The 8,665-nt window shown below is 40.8% G+C and overlaps 1 non-coding gene across 1 annotated transcript; it reads left to right on the top strand.

Moving 5' to 3' along the window:
* Positions 1–5,329: 5,329 nt before the first annotated feature.
* On the top strand, positions 5,330–5,461 carry LOC129675574 (small nucleolar RNA SNORA17). The gene has a single exon (XR_008719956.1). It is a non-coding gene; the product is annotated as a small nucleolar RNA SNORA17 (small nucleolar RNA).
* The last annotated feature ends 3,204 nt before the right edge of the window (positions 5,462–8,665 follow it).

Here is an 8,665-nt window from a genome sequence, read left to right on the forward strand (position 1 = left end):
AGCTGCTGTTTTCCAAATAGCTTTCTGACTCTTGACATCTGTTATTTGCGCCGTTTTTTAGAACATGGCAACACGGGCTCAGAATTATCTCCATGCCTCTCTCTCTTACTATAATGCAAAGCTCATAGAGAGAGTAATTGGGTCTTACTTATTTTTTGACAACGAAGTGTAGAGAACACAAAGTCAAATATATATTTTTCAAATGCAGCAATCAATTATTCAACAGCTCAGATCTATATATCAGCCTGTGACTTCTTCTAGACTGGGATCAAAATGCAAGAATGACTATGAGTTAAATAAAGGATACAGGTGAGATTCTTACCAATAGTGGAAGCCATTTATTTTGTGAATTTTATTTCCAAGGGACAATGGGAAATAGAAATAAAAATGAAAATGAAAATGAGCCAGTGGAATTTGAAAAGGCATGTCTGGGTCAGATTAGGAGCCAATTTTTCCTTGCCAGTAAATACATTGTCTGGTTGGAACACAGCAGTAGAAATGGCTGTTAGAAGATATCCGTGTAGTCTTACTAATGAGATCTGGGTCATAGGTGAGAGCAATTTTCAAACTTGAGCACAAAGTTTTGCCTCAGAAATTGTGGCAATGATTGTTACTAGTGTTATTGGAACATTCTTGTCAAACTCTAAATACTTACCCACACAGACAAAACACAGGTGTGAGCGCTCTTGGAAATACATTAATAAAGAACAGGTGTGAATGTAAAAATGTGTGCTAGAAATTTCCTTAGTCCTTGTCATCCACAGGATGAGTAAAAGAACTCAGCTGCCAAAGCAAGAGGGAGAACTACCTCCAACAGCTGGAAATCTTACAGGCCCTATATCAGAATTGCTGTTGCACTCGAAATAATTTCAAGATTCAAACTGAAAAACGGGGTAGTGGCTGCCCCCTCCTACCTGTTCAAAAGAAAAAAAAAATTAGGAGGTAAATGGATGGAACTGGAAAAGGTCATCCTGAGTGAGGTAACCCAGACCCAGAAAGATACACATGGTATAAATTCACTTATAAGTGGATATTAGACCTATAGTACAGGATAACCATACTAAAATCCACAGACCTAAAGAAGCTAAGTGACAAGGAGGGCCCAAGGGAGGGTGCGGGAATGTCACTCAGAAGGGGAAATAGAATAGAAAGCAGAAGTGGATGAAGAGAGGGAACTGGGCAGGAGATGGAACTGTGAGGGAATCAAGGGTGGGGTAAGATATGGGAGAACGGGGTAGGAGGTGAGAGAACTGGGAACAAGCAAGGAAACTGAGGTGGGACATTATCTTTGTCAAGCTGGAGGCCTGAGACAGGGTAGGATCATGGGAGGATATGGATGTGACTGTAGATGAGACTCCTAACGGGTTATCAGGAAGACTGGAGTGACTACACCCTAGCAGGGCAGGACTAGTGGAAAGAGGAGAACAACATCTCGACAAAACTTGTGATTTAAAAATTAGCCTGCCCACAAGAAATGCAGGGATAAAGAGGGGGAAAAAGATTGAAGGAATTTCCAACCAAGAATTGGCTCAATCTGAGATGCACCGCATGGTAGAGAGCCAGGCCCTGACACTATTAACGATGCTCTGCTCTGCTTGCAGACAGGACCCTAATTTTTAAAAATTTATTTTTTTCATTAATTTCAGTTTATTCACTTTGTATCCCAGCTGTAGCCCCCTCCCTCATAATTTGACTGTGGTCTGGGAGGTTCCAGCCAGCAGAGGATCCAGACAGATGCTGGGACTTGCAGCCAAGCACGGGGCAGAGCTCCTGAGGTCCTATGGAAGTGTTGGGAGAAATATGGAAGGACCTGGAGAGGACAGAAATCTCACAAGCAGATCAACAGAGACAACGTTATAACCCAGGTCCATGGGGGCTTCCAGAGACTGAGACATCAATTAAGGAGCATGCATGATCTAAACCTAGGCCCCCTGCACATAGGTGGCTGATGGGCAGCTTGGGCATCACATGGGGTGCTCTGTGAAGCGACTCTATTGCCTGGTTTTGGATCATTTCCACCTGGCAGCACTGCCTTGCTTGGCCTCAGGGGATGAGGATATGCTCAGACCTGATGTGATGTGATGTGCTGGAGCAGGAGGGTTCCCCTTTTCTGGGGGGAACGGGAAAGGAGGTGAAGAAGGGACTGGGAGGAGAGGAGGGATGGGGCACTCTTGTGAAGTAAAGTAAATAAACTGAAAAAAGAACAAAAAAGATTTTTAAAAAAGAAAGAAAACTTATTCACTTACATTTTCAAAAGTGAATAAAATTATCTAATAAGAGGAGAATTAGGAAGTTATGTATAGTAAACTAAAATGGAATTATATCTCTGGTTGTATAAAACTGAAATGTTAATATAAGGCCATCATAAAAATTTTAAAACATATATGATAACTTGCCTGTAGAGCATAACTTAATGGGGAGAGTTTCATAATAGAAACTAAATAAAAAGAACATGCCACTCTTCATAGTAGATTATAGATAACAACATCTTGACTGCTGGGAAGTTCAGAGATCATATTTATGTGTAGTTTGGGGAGGTATATTAGGCAAAGTAGTTGATAATATTCTTTTTCATTGTTTGTAGACAATAGTGCTAAGGCTACTGTTCAGTAAATTTGGGAAATACTTTATAAGCCATGAAAGAGCACTAAAATTAAATCACACAGGATTCCCATCACCAACAATGCATTGCTAAAATGCACTCGAATAATCACTACTCTGAAATCCTCATCCCAGCTACGAATGATTTTTTTTCTGTTCTGCAAATGTTATCTTCCGTTTGAAAATTATACGTAAACGCAATCAAACACTATCTTACGTTTAGTATGTGGCTTCTTTCATTTGACATGGTACAGTTTTGTGCTAAGTGGTATTCTATTGGATATGGAGATTTCAGTTTGATTCCTCTGCTGCGAGTTGGTAGTATTTAGGTTGTCTTGAATAAATAAAGCTCCCGTGAACATTTGAGTAGCTGGGTTTACTTTCACTGTTCTTGACTCGATGCCTCATACTAAAATGATTAGTTCACCCAATAGATGCACATTTACACATGCATTCTTACTACTCATATAAGAAACTTCGAAACTCTTCCCAAACATCTGTTGGAAAATGCTCCCTTACTAAGAGCAGCATGCCAATATTCGAGCTGCTTCAAGCCTTTATTGTCATTTGCTTCATAAGTGTTTGTTATATGTTTAAATTTCCTGTCCTAGTGTATATGCAGAAATATCTGTGTGTATATTTTCAGTTTCATTTTTGAAATAATTAACAATGTAAGACTTTTCATATAAATAATTGTCCCTTGTTTATTTTTGATAAATTGTTAGAAATTTTTGCTCATATATAAATTGAGTGCTTGCTTTCTTGGTGTTGAATTTTAGTAGTTCTTTGGATATTCTAAGTACACGCTTTTATAAAATATTTACTTTGAAAATATTTTCTCTCATTGTAACACCTCATTTTTTAACCAAGTTAAGCTTCTTATGTGTGCTGAAAGCATTTTGTAGATCCCTTTGTTTATTTCCATAGGTGACCATAACTTCCAGGAATAATGATTTTCTTTTCTTCTTTACATGTGTGTTTCTATTTCTTGATTTATTCTGTTGGTAATAACTTTCGATGCCAAATTTTCCTTCAAGAAATGAATTATGTTGGTGCCAATTAAGATTTTTGGTTTCTTTCTTTATTTATTTAATCACTTTATAGGCTAATCCCAGCCTCCTTCTTCCTTTCCTCCCTGTCCTGATCTCACACCTTTCCTCCCATTCCAGCTCTCTCCTTACTCTCAGAGAAGGAGAGAGCCCAAGGTGTACCAACCCACCCTGGAACCTCAAATCACAGCTGGTCTAAGTACATCCTCTATCACTGAGGCCTGACAAGACAGTCCAGCTAGGGGAAAAGGATCCAAAGGCAGGCAATGAAGTCAGAGACAGCCCCTACTTCCATAGTTAGCGGGCCCATATTTTTACCATACTGTATATCTGCTAAAAATGTCTGAGGGGGTCTAAGCACAGCCCATGCATACTCTTTGGTTCATGGTTCAGTCTCTGTGAGCCTCTGTGAGCCATTATGGGCTCAGGTTAGTTTACTTTGTAGGTCTTCTTGTGGTATCATTGACCCCTTTGTCTCCCTCTATCCTTCCTCACACTCTTCCACAAAACGTCCAGAGTTAGGCCTATTGTTTGGCAGTGGGACTCCGTATCTGTTTCCATCAGCTGCTGGATGAAGCCTCTCGGAAGTCAGTTGCCATGTTCCTGTCTGCAAGCATAGCAGAACACCTAGTAGTTACAGTGGTTGACTTATCTCTTATGGAGTGGAACTCAAACTGGGGCAGTCATGCATTTGCCATTTCCTCAATCTCTGCTCCATCTTAATCTCTATACTTCTTGTAGGCAAGACAAAATTTGGATCTAAGGTTTGTGGGTGATTTGGTACCCCTCTCTCTCTACTGGAAGTCCCACCTGTCTTCAGGAGGTGGTGACTTCAGGCTCCTTAACCACTGTTGTTAGGAGTCTCAGCTACGGTCATCCCCATAGACTCCTGGGAGCCTCCCCTTTTCCACAAATGCCCCCCACCTATATCCATACTCCTTCCAACCCTCTCAGACTTGATCTCTAGCCCATTACCATCCTCTCACCCGCTCTCCCAACCACTTCCCTCCCTCCATCTACTTCAGATGTCTATTTTATTTCATATTCTCAGTAAGATTCAAGCATCCTCCCTTGGGCCCTCCTTGGGTTCCCTGAGTCTATGGATTGCAACATGTGTTATCCTGTATGTTGTAGCTAATATCCACTTAGAAGTTAGTACATACCATGTGTCTTTCTGGGCCTGGGTTAGTCACTCAGGATGGTTTTTATGATACATATTTTTTGGTAGATGTTTTTTACTAAATTGAGAGCATTTCATGATAAGTCATAAAAAGTATGAATTACTATTGGATATGTCAATTGATTTTATTTACATACATTGAAATCATGATCCAGTTTTTCTTTACTTGCAATATCTTTATTGATTCAATTTAAATGTTCTGACTGTTTGCATTGGAGATAAGATTCTTCATATTTACTTTCATATAACACCTTTGTTTTTTTAAGAAGTAAAATTATAATTAATTATTGAAAAAATACTTCCTGTTTTTCTGATACACTTGAATAGTATTGCAATTATGTATTGCCCAAATTATTGAGAAAAGAAGAGAGTGAAGACAACTATACATAACTTCCTTGTTTGCAAATAACTATAAATCCTATTTGGTGTGTGAATATTTAATCTGATTTAATTTCTTCTATACTAAATCTGATAGTTTTTACCTTTTAAGAAAACTGTCACTGCCTCTAGAGGCTTTGGAAGTGTGGCTGCTGTGCCACATGTGGGTCAGTAGGTGACAGAGAGGAGGGAGGCTATGCCTACTCTCAGTGTTCTAACCTGTGGACATCTGAATGATTAGTAGCCTAACATCGGGCACCAGAAGACCCTCCCATGATGGATGGGGAATGAGCCAGAGAATGATGGAACACCACCTGGGACCACAGCCCCAGGCAGGAGTGAACCCTAGATAAAGATCCCTGGCATGGATCCATGAGGATGGGCCTGGTCAAGGAGCTAACCCATGACAACCACCAGACTGGTGTCATGGTGTCCAGACAGGAAGCTAGTCCTAGATGACCACCAATCTGGTCCAATGCAGGCTTGTGGATGAGGGGCATACCATGTCTGTGTCATAATGTACAAGCTGGGCATAGTGCTCCTGAAACCACTCCTGAGATGACTCCAGACACTCGCAGAAATGAAAAAGAAAGAGAAACAAGAAGTATGTGTGTACAAATGAAGAGAGACAGAACTGGAGACTTGAGGGTAATGAGGAACACCTAAGACCACAGTGAGGTCCTGGCCTATGCTGCCACCAGGGGCTATGTCTGGGTCCATGGTCCTGCAGCAACAGGGGCCTGTTGCCACCAAATATCAGGTGGACATCCTTGGTCTGGACTGACACCCAGAGACATGTTGGTTGATGTCTGAGGGCTATCCATAACTGGCCCCATCCTTCACTTAGTCATATAGGGAAAGCTGGCTCTGGGGGCATGAGAGCAGGAGAGCTATCTCTGCCTCTAACCTGCTGCAGCACTTAATAGAGTAGACCATGCACCTTACCTGGGCAGCACGCTAGACCCTAGTGGCAGCAGTGCAAGAAAGGCTACTCTGAAGGTGTGAGCATGGGAGGGTCAGTCCTGCTTCCTGTCTTCTGTGTGGCAGTATGGGCAAAAAGGAAAGCCCTTTCTCCCTTTTGCCTTGAGAGTTGGCTCAGATAGGATCATGAGAGCAGGAGAGTTGTCCCTGTCCCTCACCTGCTGCAACACTCAGGAGAGCAGTCCACTGTTATACACGCACCTGAGGAGAATTGAAAACTTCTCCCAAGTGAAGGCCTGAGAACCATTGGCTTCCAGGTAGAGAAGGGAAAAGCATGGGATCAAAGGTTCTACCTCTCCCAAGAATGCTGCTGTCTAGCCAAGTAGGATACAGAGCAGAAACTGCTCTTTTAGCTGAGCTGCCAGCACCAGGCCAGTTGAAAGCAAGAAACCCGGGCCTCCAAAACTCAAACCAGGTGACAAGGAGAGTCTGGCCTGACTGAGGCAAGTTAGTGAACTCTTGGAGAACAGCCTGTAAAGAAGGTCCGGGGCTCCAAAAATGAGAGGCAGTGCTGGGAGCCACTGTTCCAATGGACAGAATAGCTGCTTCCCACTTGCCTTCCCAGATGGGCACTTTGGTGGGTGGAGTTGTGTGAGAATGATGGTGTCTATCTGCACTGACACACAGATGAATAGTGGAAGCTTGCACTGGCCAGCACCCTGTGGCAGTGTGATCAGCAGTCAAACCCAGGGATCCAACAGTGAATTCTTCAGAGAGATGGGAAGCCTTTTTTTCCCTCAGAATAAACGATGAGTCTCGCTCGATCTTTTGTGAAGTAGATGGTGGTACTCTATGCCCCCCCCACTTTATATCATGTAAAATAGGAACTTATAAACCTTGAGCAGTAGGAGGAGTCTCGGAGGTAAATATGTTTGATTTACTGGGGTTAGAAGTGCCAGCGATACCTCATGTACATGTAGCAGCATGATCCAATCAAAAGAAGGGGAACAAAGTACTTACTCATCCTGTGGGGAGCAGGGGCTGGAGGAAGAACTTCAGGTATGGTTAGTGGTATGAAAAAAGACTATTGGTTGAAGGCTAAGGTACCAAGACATCTTTTCAACATGGAAAGAAGATGTCCAGGAACGTGAAGGTACACACTGGATGGGTTTCTTATCTGAAAAGGGTTAGGCTTGTAATCTCCCAGATAGGACACTCCTTAGAGGATCTGGGGTTTCCACAGATTGGGTGGAGAGGAAGGAGCCCAGGTAAGGCAGAGAGTCCATCATTTTAGCACCAAGCTCAGGGGCTATCCTGTAATGCTAGATATAGACCTTAACACAGGGTCCGAAAAAGAATCTTTAGCATGTTTCTGTTTTTTTTTATGTTAGACAGAGATCCTGAGAATCCAATAATGTTCCCAGTTGCATACTTGAAAAGATCAGAGACTGAATATAGGGCAGATTGAACAACTACAGGGATGTAGACAGAACAACATTATCTCCTTAATTTTTGTCTTTGTTAATAGTTACTCCATCTTGGGAAAAATTCTCAAGCCACTCAGGTGTTATCAAATAATAGCCTAGAAGAAAACGTTTAGATAGAACACAATTCTAAAACTTTTCATGAACTTAAAAAGTAGCACTGATCTGTGTGTTCTTATCTTAAAGTTGGTTTTTAGCACACATTTGGACAAGAAAGTGTTTTCTGATCACCATTCAATGCTAATATTCCAAGGTAGTCCAGAGGTGATATTTTAATTGTTTTTCTGTGTGTGTGTGCGTGTGTGTGTGTGTGCATAGCAGGGTAAGCTTATGTATAGAACATGATAGCAGATATGCACATTGTCCAAGAGAGGGCATCAGATGCTCTAGAACTGGAGTTACAGGTAGTTGTAAACTGCCAGATGTGGGTGCTGGGAAGTGAAGTGTCTCTTCTGAAAGGTCAGTAAGACATTTTAACCTTTGAGCCACAGAGCTATATATATTACTGTTTAAGTTAAAAAATATAGTCTGCTTTGCATTAGTTTTATCATATAATACTATAAATGGGAATATAAATGACCCTTTTAAAATGTCTGCAAGTAATTTTATCTCTTTTCAGTGCAGTTTCTCAGTGATTCTCAGTGATTCAGATTCTCAGTGCTGAGAATCTCTAGGCACAGCTCTTAATAGGAAATCAGAAAACACTACAACTGTTTAAACTATGATTTCAAACATTTCACTTTTAGAAAAAAAATTATCACAACACCTGATTATTTATATTGTTTATAAAATATAATAAAATGGTAAACTATAAATTTTTGTGAAGATAAAATATGCTAAAAACTGAAAAATATATACTTAAAACACTGCCAATTTTATCTCTGGGTATAGTAAGACTTTAAAAATTCCCAATTTATAAATTCCTAATATATTATGTTTTGCTAAAATCAAACATGCCCATAAGAATTTACAGTTTTTAAAAAACAAAATTTGTATTGTCAGGTGCCACTTGCAATTTTTTTTTTAATTTTATTAACTCTGTATCCCAGCCA

This window comes from Psammomys obesus, unplaced genomic scaffold, assembly GCF_907164565.1.
Source record: "Psammomys obesus unplaced genomic scaffold, mPsaObe1.curated_primary_1811, whole genome shotgun sequence".
In the NCBI taxonomy this organism is placed as follows: domain Eukaryota; kingdom Metazoa; phylum Chordata; class Mammalia; order Rodentia; family Muridae; genus Psammomys; species Psammomys obesus.